General features: G+C 35.2%; 1 pseudogene; it reads left to right on the forward strand.

Moving 5' to 3' along the window:
* The first annotated feature begins 13,985 nt into the window (after positions 1–13,985).
* Positions 13,986–18,235, forward strand: LOC131049530 (L-type lectin-domain containing receptor kinase SIT2-like; annotated as a pseudogene).
* Positions 18,236–18,441: the final 206 nt, after the last annotated feature.

Here is an 18,441-nt window from a genome sequence, read left to right on the forward strand (position 1 = left end):
AACACACAATGAAATTTTTAAGTTATTGGTGTTTCTTGCCACATATGTTAGCATGTTTGATTTGATCACAATGTTGTTATCCTGATAAAGGACAAAACATGTTGAAAAACCATATTGCCAAAGTCTGTTGAAAGATTTGATTTGTTGAAAGCCCGTTGTTTATTGCGTCTCATCTAAAACTGATACTTGATTGTGAAAAAGATTGAAACTTTATTGCAGATTAGCAATGCAAATGACTTTATTGTGAATTGTGCGTGAAAAGGAGGAATGAAAAGATGATGCTCCTCAAGACATGAGATGCTCAGGGTACCACTTCCATCACTAGATTTAGGATTTTGCCCCAGTTATAGATTGGAATTGATTTATTATGGAAGGAAAGGGATGAAAAGGGAGGATTTATTATGAATAGATAACCAATCTTAGGTAGATCAATAACAAGCCATGATATGGATGGATAGGCTGTGAGTGTGTGCAAAGTGAAAGGATAAGATTGAATCTTGAAGGAGGGAGGAGAAATGTCTCTACACATGGTGCCAATAACCTATTTTTCACCATGTTACTTGCCTAGGGCACCACCGAAGTGGTTTTCACCATTGGATGAATTTAATTCTCTTTACTTTTTTCAATTTTTCAATCTTTTTTTTTATATTAGGATATTTTGAAGAGGTATGTGTAAGATCTGCAAAGGTGCATGTTGTTAATAGGATCTTCCAAATGTTCTCCATCTAGTGTTGAGAGAAGATATGCACCTGATCCATAGACTACTATGATGATGTAAGGACCAAGACAATTTTGTTCGAACTTGCCCTTCTTCTCTCTGTCTTGCTGATTTTTAGGATTTTCTCTGAGAACTAAGTCAGCCACCTCAAATGTGTGAGGCTTTACCTTAAGATTATAACTTCATTTTTCCTTGACTGAATGATGTGTAGCTCGAGTGATTATATTCTTTGATAAAGAAACTGAGATAGAATTACTAGCACATGGACTACATAGGCTCGTATGCGTGTCACCTAAAGAAGTTTGAGCATCCCTGATAACAAAGTCCCTCGAGGAAGCTCCATTAAAGGTCCATGATGTATCACCAAAAGGGAAAGGATGTGCGGAACAAGTGGATGAGTTATGAAGGCTCATAATTGTGAAAAGAAGTGAAAGTATCGTGACATGATGGAGACTTAGGATCAACAACTATGCTTTTTAACTTAAAATTATAGAAATTTTGCCCTCGGTTATTTTGATATTAGGGGAGATCAACTCTTGTTCTTTTTCTTCATAGGATTTCTATCCTTGACTTTGATTTTTATAGAGTCCAATAGATTTTGATTTTGATTTGGACTAAAGGACTTCTCTTTATTTTTTTACTTTTAGATTTTTCTTTACAAAGCTTAATTTTTTATCCCTAATGAGTAAGGGCTTTTTTTATTCTTGTTGATCCAAGTTTGGGAGAGGAGTGGAAATAGAATGAATGGATGAAATGGTAAAGCTATGTAAGTTCTCAAGAGGGTTGGCGATACGCTCAATAGATTCTTCGCTGGAACCACTCTTAGGATTATTGATATCAAGAGCTGCTTGCACCACTAGAGGAGATTTGCATTTAGACTTAGCACCCACAACACTAGGTGTTTCACACCCAAATCCTCGATATTGTAAATTGTCTGTAGGATGTTTTTGTTGACTAAATGTCTTGGGAGATAGTGGGAGTTGATCAACATAAAAGATATACTCACCACATCCTAGGTCTTTAATCTTGAACTTTTCTTTTATCTCTGCTTGTTTTGATGTAGAAGCTTTAAAGGATTCTGGACCAATATATGATGAAGATGGAACAACTTCTTGATTGACAGGGATTGTTATTTCTGATCTTGCTTGCAAGTTATTGCAATATATGAATGGATTTGGATCACCTTTGATGGTCACTTCAACTTCATTGTGTCGAAACTTGATACATTGATGACATGTTGAGGGAACAAATCTTATTTCATGTATCCATGGGCATCCCAAAAGTATGTTTTATGTGACATATAGATCAAGGACTTGACAAACCACATCCTTTGTAACTGGGCCAACTCTAAGAGGTAAGGTGGCTATGCCCTTGCATTAACTCTCTTCATCATCATATGCTTTAATGGTGATTGCATGTGTAGAAATCACAACCTTTTCAGAATATCCCAATTTTTTAATAGTGATCAATGTACAAATGTTCAGACTTGCTCCTCCATCTATCAAGACTCATTTGATGCGGTTTTTATAGATAAAGGCTTCAATATGTAAAGGTGAATTATGAGGTTGGGTTACAGATGCATCATCAACTTTTTTGAATGTGAGGGTATGAGAAACGGAAAGGTATCCCACCATGGCTTGAAACTGGTCCACGTTTAGATCAGTGGATATGAAAGTTTTTCTCAAAGTCTTATCAAGGATGGCCTTATGTGCAGGGGATATGCATAAAAGCACAAGGATGGAAATGAGGGCAAGTGTCTTCCCTAGCTGATCTACAAAGTCATACTCATTCTTTGTAGATGAAGAGGTTGTGGGATTGGATGGAACACCTTGCAAGGTGACTTTACCTCGATAAGTTGTGACATTACATTCAAAGATTTTATTTTTCGAGGATGAAGAAGATGGTCCAATGCCTTTATAAACAAATTTACTCCTCTGGGTAGGACCTTTAGGAGTTTTGTCCTTTATAATAATTGTAGTGTAATGTGGTGAAAAGGTGAGGAGAGGGGATCAAATGGAAAGCTTTTCTCTCCTCAAGAAAAGGAGTTAAAGTTTCACAAAAGGATTCCCTATAACTTCTCACGCATGTTACATTTAAAAGAGGGGGAGAAATTCACCAGATCCAATCTTAATAGAAGGAGATTGAATGCTAAATGAATTGACTGTGAACTTAGAAAGTGCAAGTAAGACCTCTTTTAGAATCTATAAGTTGAATTATGCAATTTAGGACTAAGTGTAAACATGAAAAAGAAATGGTTGTAACATAAGATGGAAATGCAGGATGAAGTTGTACACCTGGAATTAGCAGTAAAATATCAAGATGAAGCTCCCTTGCAAGTTTGGGTGAAAGTTGTTGAGACCGTGTTGAAAGTGTACTTGGTCCTCCGAAAAATCCGCACACTGAAAAGAGTTTTTCCGTCTCTGAAAATGAATTCCAAATCTACAAATATAGTTGCGCCCCTATAACCTACACAGTGGAAAAGAGAGGAAATGTTGTTGGGATTGGGGATTTGTCTTCAAGTTAAACCCCAGTTTTGGAATTAACCAAATGATGAAAAGTACTTGCAAGTAAATGAAAGTAAATGACTGAAGTAGAATTCACCTCAAGAGAAGATGCAATCTAAATGTTGGTAGAGTTGTTTGAAAGGATATGTAGAATAGGATGCCAAAGAGATCTCCACTTCAATGGTTGAATCCTTGACTTGAATGCAACACTTAGCCTTGAAAGGAGACTTGAGATGCTCAATGATTAAAAGGATTCCTAAATGCTTGAATGCTTGATTTCACTTATGCAATTTCACTTAGGATCGCAATTGAACTTTTCATCTATTCATCTTATGAAAATAGGAGGGGAAAATGCATCTTATATATTCATCAATTAGGGTTATTTGACTAATTTTTCATTATAGACCGACATAGGAATATTTTCTCGCTTCAAAATTGATAAGCCCAATGCAAATTTTAAGTGGAGGGGGCCCAAAATAGGGCAAGGATAGGGGCACCACGCCCCTATCCTACCCTAATTTAGGATAGAAAGAAGGAATAGGCAGTACAGGATGTGAGGAAATGCAGTTTTTGGGAGGTGTGAGCATGTCTCGGATCTCCAATCAGGCTTAGGGATTCATTTGCCAATGTGAAGACCCAAATACGGTCTAAAATTGCAAGGTTTCAATTTTATGATGCTACAAGTAGAAACATGAGTGTCCATTGAAATGTGATTAATAGTTGAATCATAATCATAGGGCATCTTGGTCTAATTAGCTTGATTATTGATAGCTTTTTCTTTTCCCTTGTCATGTTTAGGAAATGAATCCTTGAACATCATATTCTCTTCATTGGAGGTGTGACCATCAACTTCTATGTCACCTCTGTCATTGAGATCATGTATGATATTCTTCAATCAGTGACAATTACTAGTTAAATACCCTTTCCTCTTGTGATATTCACAATATTCATCATCATTCCACCAATTTGGTTTTACTTTTGGCTCATATGGTGGATTATCTGGTAGTGTTATGAGCTTGTTTTCCACTAACTTCTTGAATATGGTTTCAATTGGCTTTCCCAATAGGGTGTATTTTCTTTGAGGTTTTGATTGTCTTTGATTGTTCTATTGATTTTTTGAGTTAGAATAACTTGCACTGGGGAAAGTTACCTTAGGTTTCACAACATTTTCATGTACTACCTTATCATTGACTATGTTCTTATTCTTCTTCCAAAAGCGAGGTTTGTATTTCCTATTTGATTCCTCTTTATTCTCTTTGAATATCTTGATGACACCTTGTTCAATAAGGACTTTTTTTGTTGTCATTCCTTTCTCATTGACCTCTTTGAAGGTAGACAAAAAAGATTTTCTTATCTCATATCCAATATCCTTGTTGTCATTTTGAGTGAACATTTCTACCATTTTTTTTGTGGTATATCACAAGAGCATCGACTAGAAAGACCTCTCCATCACTATAAAAATCAAGAAAACAATTTTCCATGTTTCTTCTTAGTATTGTATAAGGTGGCTACTGACACATCTGTTTCAATTTTGTATATAAAATGTTGTATAAAAGCCTCTGCTAGATTACCCCATGATTTAATTCTAGGTGGAAGTTGGGAGAACCATTCCATTTCTTATTCACCTAAGCTTTGTGGAAACAATCTCATCAAGTATGTTTCTTCTCCTGCTACCTCAATGCAAGTTGTGGAAAACTATCTTATGTGGGCCTTAGGATCTCCTTTGCCTTTGTTTTTATCAAACTTTGGTGTTAAAAAATGTGGAGGGAATGGAGGCATTGGAATACTTCTATCAAATGGGTAAGGACTTATGTCCTTCATTGTATACTATTTCTTTGGTGTATTCATGTCTGCCATTTGCTTTTGTAAGTCCTTTATCTGTTGTTGCAAGTCATTCTTGGGTGGTGTATTTTATCCTTGAGCTAGTCCTATACTTGAGCCACTGGGTGGAGGAGGAGGGATATAATGCATATATGGATGGTATTGATCATAGGTGTGTTCATATGGAGGAGGGACATAGTTATAACTTGCATATGGACCACTTGGTATGGTATTATAGTGAGGAGGACTAGGTCTAGCTCGATACATGTCATGACCATAAGGATAGGAGGTGTCATAAGAATGATCTTGGATATTGCCCCCAAATCTGACATGGGGTCTCCATGTGTCATGATTTTGAAGGTTAGATTGTGTGTAATTGTATGCATTGGTATTATCATGGGTATCATCATGGTCATACATGGTGGTAGTTATTCTCCATGGGAAAGGATGACTAGGGAGTTGTTCATGACAGATTCTATCGTAACTGGCATGAAAATGAGTGTATATGTGTAGAATCGTAGGTTTTTAAAATAGGGATGAAGGTGACTCAAGCAAGAGATGCTCTTTCTTACCACCACCATTGGGCCTCCTTTGTCTTGTATTAACTTGATTTGTTTGGTTTGTATCATCCTCCAAAATCTATGACATATCAAAATCACGAGGTAGTCTTGTCCCACTTTGTGCCATGACTTGTAGGAAATATTGTCTATCCCTTTTCATGATTTATTGAACCAATTTATTAAAATGGGGATCCATGATAGTTTCCTCAACTTTTGTAGAATCCACGGATACATTATCATTTTCATTATCATTTCGATTGTTATTGCCATTGTTGTCATTGTCTGGTATATTACTATGGTTTTCAAATGGATTGTAGAATTCATCTCCATAAAACTCATAGGTACTCATGTTTAGAGACCTTAAAGATTCTTCACCTTCCCTTCTAGACCTTTGTGAATGGATTTCAACCATGGACTAAAGTTTTGACCCAAAAATGAAAGGTAGGATGAAAATGCAAAGACTATGAAAGACCAAGAGGTGTATGAAATATAGATGAATCTAGGGTAAACTTGAAATGTCCAAGAGTGTAAGACAAAATTATATATGTTTGAGAGTAAGGTGTGGCTTCCAAAGAGATGATGGATCTCTTGATGAGGTAAGTTAACCTTGACTCAAGAAGACCAAATGATACCTTAAGATGATGGATCTTGATATGAGACTCACCTAGTGTTGTGTTATAATAGTGTGTTTGCAAAGTTTGATGAGGAAAAAAAAAGTAACCTTTTGACTCAAATTTCAAAGATATGTATAAGGGAAATGCAAGTGAAAGTTGAATGATTGATTATGTGTAACCAAGACAAGTTGACTAAAGAATGAAGCCCTATAGGAAGCAGCCTTAGAATCTCTTTAAATCTGAAAACTTAAGTCCTTATTGTTCTCAAGATTTTTCTTATAATCTCTCGACTCTGAACATAGACACAGTTTTAACAAATCCATACATGATTTTGAAATTTTTTTGCAATTTTTTCCAATTGTGAAGTTGTTGAATATGACCAAATCTCAATGTTTTGAATCTTTTCGTGGCGAGAGGACACAATAATAGTGAAGACTCAATGTCTTAACGTGTCTTGTCCAAGGAATCCAAAAATGTTCCCAAATCTAATGTTTCTTTATTTTGTTTGAAAATATATGAGTGTTTTGATCATGCAAGCACAAATCCTAGGGTTGGTCAGGAAAATAGTTGTTGAATCTTAGCTGGGGGTTACCTTGAGCTACACAATTCAGAGCGGATACTTAGGTGTTTGACCCCACTAGTTCCACCCTCAGCACTCACTTCTCTGAGGCATCCAAGCACTAGTCCCCATGAAAACTCCCCATGGAGAACTTTGTATATATCTACTAAGAACCATAAGAATGTGAGCCACTTCAGAGGTCCGACCTCTTGCACCAACAACTAGAAGGTTTTTGGCTTCTAACACAAAATGTGTCTAGTAAGGGTATTTTTTTGGGTGGCTATAATTAGCATTGTGTTACACTTTGTTAAATGGAAGGCCTCCTATCCTATAGAGGTTGCTCTCTATAGGGTTTATGGGGAGTCATAACACTGTTATAGTAGCATGTAACACCCATTGCCTGCAACTTTCGTCACAAACACATTTATTTACAGTGGCTTGGAAGAGCTTGGCTTTAAATTGTTAGCACTTGGGTTGTTCCCTCTCACTTAGCCTTATGGGATACTCGAGAGGCAGGCCCTCTTAAAGGTAAAACAAAAAGAGCCTATTGCTCAAGACACAAAAGACACTTCTTAATTTTAGAGAACCAATGGAAGTGTTTGCTAAACTAAAGAAGATAAAGTGCAAGCAATTTTAAAATTAAATCTTTGTCAAAGGTCCTGCACCAAACTTATTAGTATTTTTGAAATAATACCCCTCTTACAAGAACACAAGTTAGGTAAATTTTAGATCCAAAAGACTGTGAAATAGGGGCCTTCGACAAGACATTTTTTGATAGATTTAAAGATTTGATTTTTTTCATCAATTTTTTTGCATTGTAAAAACAGACCACTTGTAACATTTCAATACATTTCCACAAATTTAAGAAAATCCAAAAAAATTGCTAATTTTCTTCAAAAATTATTTTTTTATGAAAAATCATAAGCAATTCATAGAAAATTCAAAATTGATCCCAAAAATCTGAATTTTTTACTGGAAACTCTCAATACCATTCCCAACCTAAAGCTTCATGCAAAACATCCACGCAATTTGTGAGATATGATCAAAATATTGTAAAACCCTAATTTTTAAAGATCTGATTTTTCACGAATTATTTTGCATCAAAATTAAAATATTAAAGAACAAAGCCTATGTATAATTCTGATAAATTTCCAAAAATGTAAGAAAATCCAAACAACTTTCTAATTTTCTCTCAAAATTATTTTTTTATGAAAAATCATAACAAATTCATAGAAAAATCAAATATTCTCCCAAAACTCTAAATGTTTTACTGAGTACTCCTGATACATTTCTCATCTTGACAAAAAACTTTGATAAAACAATTTAAAGTTGTTTGTGAAATCTGATCAAAACTGTGAAAAAACCCTAATTTTTAAAGATCTGATTTTTCACAAATTATTTTGCACCCAAATTTAAATCACAAAAAATAGACCCCCTATATAATTCTGATAAATTTCCAGAAATGTATGAAAATTTGAAAAATTCATTAATTTTCTCTCAAAATTATTTTTTTTATAAAAAATCATTAAAAATTTATAGAAAAATCAAATATGCACAAAAAACTTTGAATTTGGGACTGATGACTCTTGATACTATCCCCAAACTAAAAAAAAAAACATTTGGTAAAAATTCCAGTCCGTTTGTGAAATCGGATCAAATCTCTCCAAAATTTTAATATTGTGTCCAAAACCCTAGCTGCACAAAAATCCATGTCCCACTCGGCATGCCAAAATGTATATGGTAAAAAGTGATGATAAAATATTATAAAACCATAAAGATCCAACCACAAACAATCTAGGTCCTGCAATGAAAAATTCACCAATACCAATAGAGATACCTAAGATCATGCAAACAAAAACAAATTAAATATACCATTCACATGTCTAGTAGGGTTTAATTCTCCATTGTCTTCTTATCTCCATTGATCTTGCTTGATATATTTGCTCTCAGATTTTATGTGTGCAGAAGAGCTCAACAAAGAACAGAAATGTGGTTGATAGATTGATCGCAAGAAGGCTTGATTGCATAATCAGTGTGTTGACTAGGGTTGATAATGAAGGAGAGTATCCTCTTATATAGAAGACACAGTAGGAAATAGAGGGATAAGATTAAGAGGTGTAAAGATAAATGGTCGGCTAGGATTAAAGGGTAGGTAGAGGAAATAATTAAATGATAAAGGGGGTAGGTAAGAGAAGAATTAAGAGAAGGGTAGGTAGAGAAAAATAATTAAATGATAAATAGGGTAGGTAAGAGAAGAATTAAGAGATAAATGAGATGTGTCATGGGTAGAAAAGGCTAATGAATTAATTAAATAAATAGATATTTATTTAATTAATAAAGAAAGTGGGATCAATTAAATAAATAAAATATTTATTTAATTTAGGAAAATGACAATTTAAATAAAACGTATTTATTTAAATTAGGAAGGCTTAGAAGAGGATTAATGAATTAATAAAATAAATAAGAATTTGTTTAATTAATAGAAGACTTGGGATAAAATAATTAAATAAATTAAAATATTTATTTAATTAGACAGGACAATTTTAGGTGTCTACAAGTAGTACATTTGATTTAAAATGGTAGACACATCAAAATTGTACCATGTTAAATTTTTCATCTGAGTGTCGATTTTTTTTTGAGAAATGGGTTAGGATATAAGGACCACTTTTTAGTGCTAAAAAATATATTTTATCTTTATTTATAATACAAAGAAGTTCTTAAAATTGGGTGACCTCAATCTGAAGACAGCTAATGAATAAATTGGCATATTATACAGCAAAGAGGATAATAATCCTCTATGACTTATGAAAGAGGAAAAACAACAATAGTCAAGGTGTTAATGAAGAATGGGGAACTCAATCATTTTGGCGAATGATTAATTAAATTTTGTGGTATTTTTTATTTTGTTATTTATAATAGTAAGGGTGGATAAACAACTCTAAAATTTATGAATACAAGACATATTACAAATCAAGTATTGTTGATTAAATGCTACTTATTCATAAAGATTGATTGATAATATAATAAAGGTTGTGATTGAAATAACCCTTAATGTATCCATTGAAAGATTGAACATCTCTACTAAAGCCTTTATTTCCATATCCATTTGATTTAACCTACTTTTGCATTCACTTGTCTTGTGTCCAAACATATTACAATAGTGGCGTTTTCCATTAAAGGATTGATTTCTCATTTGACTTTTGCATTCACTAGCTATGTGTCCAAATTTATTGCATGAAAAATAGTTACCATTAAAAGACAAGGAATACTTCAAAAGAGTAGGGGGAGGTTGTTTGTAGTTCTTCATGTTTCAGGAGCTCTAGAGGTTCCGGTCCGAAATGAAATCATTCTAATATTTATTAGAGTTCTTCAATTCATTATTGATCTTTTCCTTCATTTATCCTTCTTATCAAAGAACGTACAACATTCGCCACTTTCAAAACCAAGTCCACCTTTATCTTTACTTTATTTTTGAGAACTGAGCATTGCATCAAGTACTTCAATTGCACCTCTGAGTTTCAATCCATTTTCAAATTGATCCTTAGCATCTTGTAGTTCCTTCTTAAGTCTGATCACTTCTTCTTCATGTCTTGAGCATTCTTTAGTCTTCTCATCAAGCTTTGTTTCAAAATCATCAATGGCCTTCTTTCCTTTTTCAAGCAATCTTCTCAAATAAGTAATCTTTTAAACAACCTTCTTGTGTTTTTCTCTGCTTTCTTCCAATCCTACCAACGAATATCTTAATTTTCATTCCATATCAACAACATCATCAACATCGTCGCAATCAATCTAATCATTAGCATCCATGTCATTTAATTCTTCTCCAAACATAGTGTTCAAATTCCCAAATCTACCTTTGCGGTTAAAATGTCTCTTTAGGAACCAAAGCTCTAATACCATGTGTTGAACACTACTGAATGATGAGAGGAGGGGTGAATTAGTATATACTAAAACTTGATCAGATTAAAAACACTTGAACCATACTATCTATTCATCAAATGTTCATAAAATTAAATAAATGAAACAACAAATGTATCCATATAAGAAGACCAAGATTTTTACGTGGAAAACACAAACTAGGAAAAACAATGGTGAGAATCAAACTCATAATATATGTAATAAATGTTTACAATGATTATAGGTCATAGGCTAGGGAGCTAACTTCTTTGGACTTGCAAGCTAAGGTGCACAACCTTAGGGAAAGATACAAAAGAAAAACTTGCACAATCAAAGAACACTTCTTTAGGGAAAGATACATAATACTTTTCGAGGTACAATAATGATAAGAGATTGAATTGCAAAAGAGAATAGCATCTATCAATATGCAGATAACAATTCACAGCTTAATACTCATCTAACTCAACTTCTTTCTCTGCATTGTAAAACATCCAAACCACTTCACTTTTTAAACTCATGTCACATTCACACCATACATCTTACATACTCATCTCCATTCCATACACCTACAATATGCTCCTCTAACACATTTCCTAACCCAACTGATCTATCCATTATATACCAACCGAATCAACAATAATCTCTACTCGGTCAGCCAGAAGATGTAATGTGTATATGCATCATCGACCCAAATTAATACATGCAAAAGGAAAAAGAGACATGTGAGCGTTCACACCAAGTCAACACACCTCCCAAATATCACCAAAAACACTTTACATGCAACCGCTTGGATTAAAACACAAAAGATAGCTCATATTGATCTGTTTTACCAAAAACACTTCACCTAGACCGAAAAAAATATATGTATCTACCACCACAAAAGTATCATGATATGATGGGAACATGATTCAATGATCCACAACACCCATGGAGAACTAGCAAGATGAAGAATGCAACACATTCCTCCTCAACATCCTAAAATTACAAAAACTTTGATTAGAGACATAGATAGCTCTCAGAATAAACATCTATCAATAGAAAAAAATTAAAAAGTAGGAAGATTGGTCCACCAAAACTAATCTATACCAATCTACAAGTCCATTTGATACATATACAATGCAACCATACATTAACAGACAAAGATACCATTCACCATAACAATTTTTGGATCAAGAAAGAATACATCATTCCTATGAAAACACAACATATTACCATCCCGAACTCTTATAGATAGTTTCCACAACATATCCACCAAATCCTGAAAGCACCACTTCCTTTTGCACAAAAACTGCATACAACTCTACATCATTCTACTTATTGATAGGCATTCAAACCAATAACCAAATACAACCAATATCAAAGGCATAATCAAAATATTGTCAAACCATATACATCTGCATCATGATACTTTCAAACCAATAGCTGAACCACCAATAAGACTCAACAACCCATAGACAAACCAATAGCACCAACAACCGCACCACTACTAAGTTTACCAATACTAACAACCAATACTCACATGTCAACCAGGACTCGATATGTTTCACAAAGACTCATATATTTGACATCAATGACAACTAAGACTCATATGTTCAACAATTCAAACCACATTGGACTGGATCATTAAAAGGCTTATTTAGAGGCCAATATCCCATGATGATAAAAAATTCTCATTGCATATTTGATGACTAGCTTGCATCATCTTCAATGTGAAACTGGTAGATGGAAAAGCCAAAAGAGGTTTGAGAGAGGTTGTGTATCTTTTATACTGTTAAGATAGTAGAAATAAAAATAAATACTCTAGATCATCTACAAAAGTAATATCGTAGCAACATGTTTTTATGATTATTTTTTGAGGAGAAGGTTGAGTGAATGGAGGAGTTTATTATGAAATTGAATATCAAAATATTAACTTTTTAGAAAACAAAAATAGTAGGGTCAACGTAGCTTGATTAGTACGAGCTAAAAGACTCTTGTCTCTCTGGTGTTATTGAGAAGGTGAACAACCCTAAGAGGAGGAAAGAGATACAGGGACTTTGGCCAAACAGATTGGTGTCACAAGAGTGCTTTGTGGCATATTCAATGATGCTCAACCTTGCCACCCCCTCAAGGTGCTACTCCCAGGTAGCCTTTTGTGGTTGCTTTTGTGTGGCTTGCTAGTGGTGCTCCTAGGTGGTTGTCTGAGGATGCTTCCAAGTGTTTTGTTTCCAGCAAGTTTCATTGGTTGACATTGGATATTCCTAGACCTATGATGAAGATAAAGAAAAATATGATGAAGAATGGAATTCCTTGACATCACTATGAATCTTGTTGATGTATGGAATAGACTGGCTGATTAGAAACTCTCGCCTACACCTACAGCAACTACTCTCACTACATAAGAACTTTTATGTTTTTTATATGAAGCTTAACCTTACTTAAACTAAAATGTTGACACTTATAGTAGAATCTATTTCCCTTTCGACTATTTTAATCTTGTGAAACATTAAAAGTCTTATATTCCATTCTCAATAATATCATATTCCTTACGCCATTGACCGACTAGTTGTGCACCAAAAATCAATTACAGTCAAGCATCAGAACTCATCTATAGGACAAACGTATCTACCAAGCCCCAACATGCGTACAGTTTACCTGTGAACACTATAAAGGACGTTTTTTCCTTTTTTACTCTTTAATGTTATATTCGAATAACCAAAGAGCATTAGAGTATAAGAAGGGAAACCACGCAAAAACTATGAAATGTTTGCAAGACACAAAAAGGTAAATCTGCACCCTTTTGTAAGTTTTGATTATCAAATTTATTTTATGTTTATTGCGTGCATTTCTACTTCAATATTTGCCTTTATGGCCAAACGTATTTAAACCTGTATGTTAATATATGTCGGTCATTATATTTTAATTTGGAACAGAAAATGGAAGTCCAGCTGGAGCTTGACAATGGCAAGAGAAAGTGTGTTCTTTTTACTCTTCCCTCCCTTGCTTATTGCACAAGTGGATACAAGTTTTACCTTCAACCAATTCGATGCTTCCACCCTCGATCTGTTTGGGAATGCTTCAGTGCAGTCCAAAGCCATCTGCCTTACTAATCAATCCCAATACAGCATTGGCCATTTTTTTATCGACATCCTATGAATATGAAAGATGGTGAGTCTCTGAATTCTGCTTTGTCTTTCAGCACAAGTTTTGTGTTTAAAATTAGAAACGCCGGTTCATGTCTCTCACGAAGCGGGCATGGACTGGCGTTTATAATGACGCCCCACAGATCTCCAAAGGGATTTTTATCTTGGCTCGTTAAAAAATATTTCAAGCATGGGAAAAGCCTCTAATCATCTCTTCGCAGTTGAGTTCGACACAGTAACGAACGTGGAATTTTCGGACATTGACAACAATCACGTTGCTGTCGATTTGAATGAGCTCACATCTGTAAACTCTGAGACTGCAGGCTATTGGAACGACAACAGCCGGTAGCGAGAATTGGATCTCAATAATGGACAGAATATTCAGGCTTGGATTGATTATGACCATCTTCTAAACGAGCTCAAAGTAACCATCGCAGAGGCAAGTTCAAATCGCCCAGAGAAACCACTGATATATCTAAAAAATATATCTCTGTTTAACATTCTTGAAGAAGAAATCTACTTTGGTTTCTCAGCAGCTACAAGAGGCATGGCTGGAGAGCATTACATAGTCGCCTGGAGCTTTACTACAAACGGAGCAGCCTCGTTCCTGAATTTGGAGCTATGTGATGTCATTACACAGAGAAAATCCAAGAGCTCAAATTCCAGATTGATAGCTGGCATTACAACCGCTTGCATCCTCCCCCTCCTAGTGGTGGTGTTAGCAATGTTTATGCGGTGGAAGTGAAATCAGTACAGAGATATTATTGAAGAATGGGAGGTGGAGTATTGGCCTCACAGATTTAAGTACAAAGACCTACATATTGCAACAAAGGGTTTTGGAGAGGAAGAACTTTTGGGATCTGGAGGCTTCGGTCGGGTGTACAGGGGAGTTCTGGCCACAAACGGCCTCCAAGTAGCGGTGAAATGTATCCTCAGAGAAACTGAGGAAGGGATGAAGGAATTCATAGCAGAGATCTCCAGTCTTGGTCGCCTTGAACATCGAAATCTTGTGCAGATCAGAGGCTTCTGCAGGCGAATAAAGTAGCTATTCATAGTTTATGACTACATGCCAAATGGGAGCCTGGACAACATGATATTTGGAAAGCCAAAGGTGGTGTTGGAATGGATTCACAGTTACAAAGTCCTGAAAGATGTCGCTGCGGGTTTGCTGTATCTTCAGGAAGGATGGGAGCAACGTGTAGTGCACAGAGACATCAAGTCCAGCAACGTTCTGCTGGACTCAGAGCTCAATGGAAAGCTTGGAGATTTCGGGCTTGCGCATCTGTACGAGCGCAGTGAAAATTCTCAGACTACTCGTGTGGTGGGAACGCTGGGGTACATTGCGCCAGAGCTGATACACACAGGAAAAGCCAGCCCAGCAACAGATGTGTTATGCTTTGGTATTTTTCTGATGGAAGTTGCATGCGGAAGGAGACCTGTTGAGACTGGGTGAGAAAGTTGTATGCGGCGGGCATTCTCTGATAGAAAACAGGGGAGCAAAAATAAAACAGAGGAGCCACAAAACAGGGCAGAATACAAGAAAGACAAATTATCAATCCATATTTATCATTCATCAAAATGATTACAAAATCCTTTTTAATCAGGTCTTTAGAAGTTTCTGGAATACACCGAAAGGGGTATGCATGAAGAAGTATACAAGAAGGTTCTAGAATAGCAATATAAAATTATATTTCATACTGTCCACAAAATGTGTGAGATGCTGATGTGATAGGGAAATGGGAAAGAAGTCCATTTGAATCTAATGAAGATTTGCTTTGATCTTTGTCTTTAATGCAGAGGGATTTGCTTCAGTGTACGGATGATATGGAGGACACAATACAGATTGGGTAGTTGGGATTACTTCCAACACTCCCCCTTAATCACAACTACCAATATTCTATCCATTCTTTTGTTCTTTTCAGCTTTCTTCAACTACCTTCCCTTTTTGTCTGTGATCTCTTCTTTGGTTTTCTTGCTAACTTGCTCTTGCTACAGCTGCTACAATTTTTAGCATTCACAATGTCTTCTCTTTAACTGATATCCTCCTCTGATTTTCTGATTTCTTTCATCAACTCCTCTTTCTTTCTTGTGCTCCAATTTTCTTCAACTGCTACTGTAGTCTCTCAATCTCTTTGGTTTGAAGTATTCAAAACATCATACAATCAATAGTTGTCTTGCTAGACAATGGTTTCTTTTGGCTGAAAGCATTTTTAATCCCTTTTGAACATTCAAAGCTTTCATTACTTCTATTGTTTTTCACATATGAACATTTGTACAATCTTTTGAACATACCTGTAAGCTTTTGCCAACTAGGTCCATAGGTCCATCCACAATCCATTTTTATACAACCTGGTATTGATTCTTTCTTCCAACACATTTTTTCAGAATGATTTCTTAAACCACAAATTTTACATGGATGTAAGTCCCAACACATTTCTTTTGTGTGTCCTTCTCTATTGCAATAAGAACACCTAATACAATGCCTTTTATGGGTTGTTTTGTTTGAACTAGTAGCATCATTTTCTTTTCCTGTGACATATCCTAGACCTTCATACTTTGGCCTCATTATAGGCTCAATAGGCTCTCTAATTCCTTGTTCTTGTTTTCCCAATCCTTGACCTTTATAACCCATTTTCTTCATGATTTTGAAACCAACATTCTTTTGAAACCATCCTTTGTTATCAATATTACAATTGGCAATATTTACAAAGACGTTGTCATCTTCTTTCTTACATTCTTTATCACAAACAATTTCAGCTAAATCACTTTCGCCAAATGATGAACACAAATCTTTTGTGTCACATGAAGCATTACTAACTAGTGGTTTTAACTTCAAACATTCATTCTCTTGTTTCAGATTTAAAATTTCCTTTTTTTGTAAACTGTTTTCTTCTTCTAACCTTTTTGACATTTCTTCCAAATCATCAAACTTCCTTTTGACATCATCAAATAACTGTAATTTCTCTTTTAATTCCTTATTTTTTATCTTTAATTTCATTCAATTCTTTTTCAAGATTATAATTTTCATCTAACAGTTCACATTTTTCTATTTGCTTCTCTTTTAAAAGAAATATCATTTCTGAAATTTTCTTCTTACATTCCTTCAATTCTTCTTTTAAATCATTTGTTTTCTCTCTCTTTACTCTGTCCACTTTACCCATTGAAACAAAAAAATAAAAATAAACTTACCTTACCCTAACACTTGATTGTGTTTCTGCTGCTGCAAATTGTCTCCTTCCAAAGAGGCAATTTTTTAGTTCTGCAATCTCCTTTAGGAACAACCTTTCATTCACCAGCTATGTATCAACAACAATCTCCTTGAACACTTCTCTCTGTGGCTTAGCCTTGACTTATGTTCTTCCAAACTGTGGCTATTATTTGCCTTCAAATGACCTCTAAAACACCTTAGCAGCTTTCCTTATTCTTCAATCTCTTTCACTTCATCTTACACACGAATGATTCTACCAATTTGCAAATATAACTTCAGCTAACCAAAATCTCTGACTTCAACATCAAGACTCCCTTTACTCAAGCTTCATTCAATTACTTTCTTCAACAATTTCTTTATTGCCGATCTGCTCCAAACTTTTGCTTGCTTCAATCCTTGTTCAATCTATGAATTTTTTTTTTTACCGCCTTCTCTTTGTTGACTTCTACTTCCGTCCAATCTTGTCCTTCTGTAGCGGCTTCAACACTTTTGTTTTCTTCACACCAATGATCAGTCTTATTTTTGACAGTAGCTTATACATCTACACTATTCACCTTTCGTATCTTCAAATCTTCATGCCCGTAACATTACATATGTTGACATTTTTGACTTTCAAAACAACTATTGCTAAACAAAAAGATCTCATTTTGACTGGCAATTAGGATCTCCTTTGGCTCTTGCAATCTAATGAAGATTTGCTTTGATCTTTGTCTTTAATGCAAAGGGATTTGCTTCAGTGTACAGATGACATGGAGGACACAATACAGACTAGGTAGTTGGGATTACTTCCAACACTCCCCCTTAATCACAACTACCAATATTCTATCCATTCTTTTGTTCTTTCCAGCGTTCTTCAACTACCTTCCCTTTTTGTTTGTGATCTCTTCTTTGGTTTTTTTACTAACTTGCTCTTGCTACCTTTTTGTCTGTGATCTCTTCTTTGGTTTTCTTACTAACTTGCTCTTGCTACAGCTGCTACAATTTTTAGCATTCACAATGTCTTCTCTTTAACTGATATCATTCTCATGGATGCAGTCGACCCGAATCTTGGTGGGCAATATGATGAAGTTGAGATGGAGAGAGTGCTGAAACTGGGGCTGCTCTGTTCTAATCCACGGCCAGAAGGCAGGATCGGCATGAGGCAAGCTCTGCAAATACTTGAAGAAGAAGCTCCAATACCAGGCATTGATGCTGAGTTTATTTTGGAGATAATGGACCCAACAGTACTTTGAAGTCTCGTCCATATTTCACTTCCGTGTCTTTTGACGGACCATAGGCTCTACTCAATCAGGGCAAAACATCAACCTTCAAAAACTTCTTTATAGACTCTAAGATGGATATTCGTGTGTTGTGCTATTATTCTTGTAACGTGCTTGTCAGTGCCTGCATATTTTGAAGGATTCTAGAGCACCAATGTACGTAATCCCAGCTGACCTAA

Source organism: Cryptomeria japonica, chromosome 11, assembly GCF_030272615.1.
Source record: "Cryptomeria japonica chromosome 11, Sugi_1.0, whole genome shotgun sequence".
NCBI classification, from domain to species: domain Eukaryota; kingdom Viridiplantae; phylum Streptophyta; class Pinopsida; order Cupressales; family Cupressaceae; genus Cryptomeria; species Cryptomeria japonica.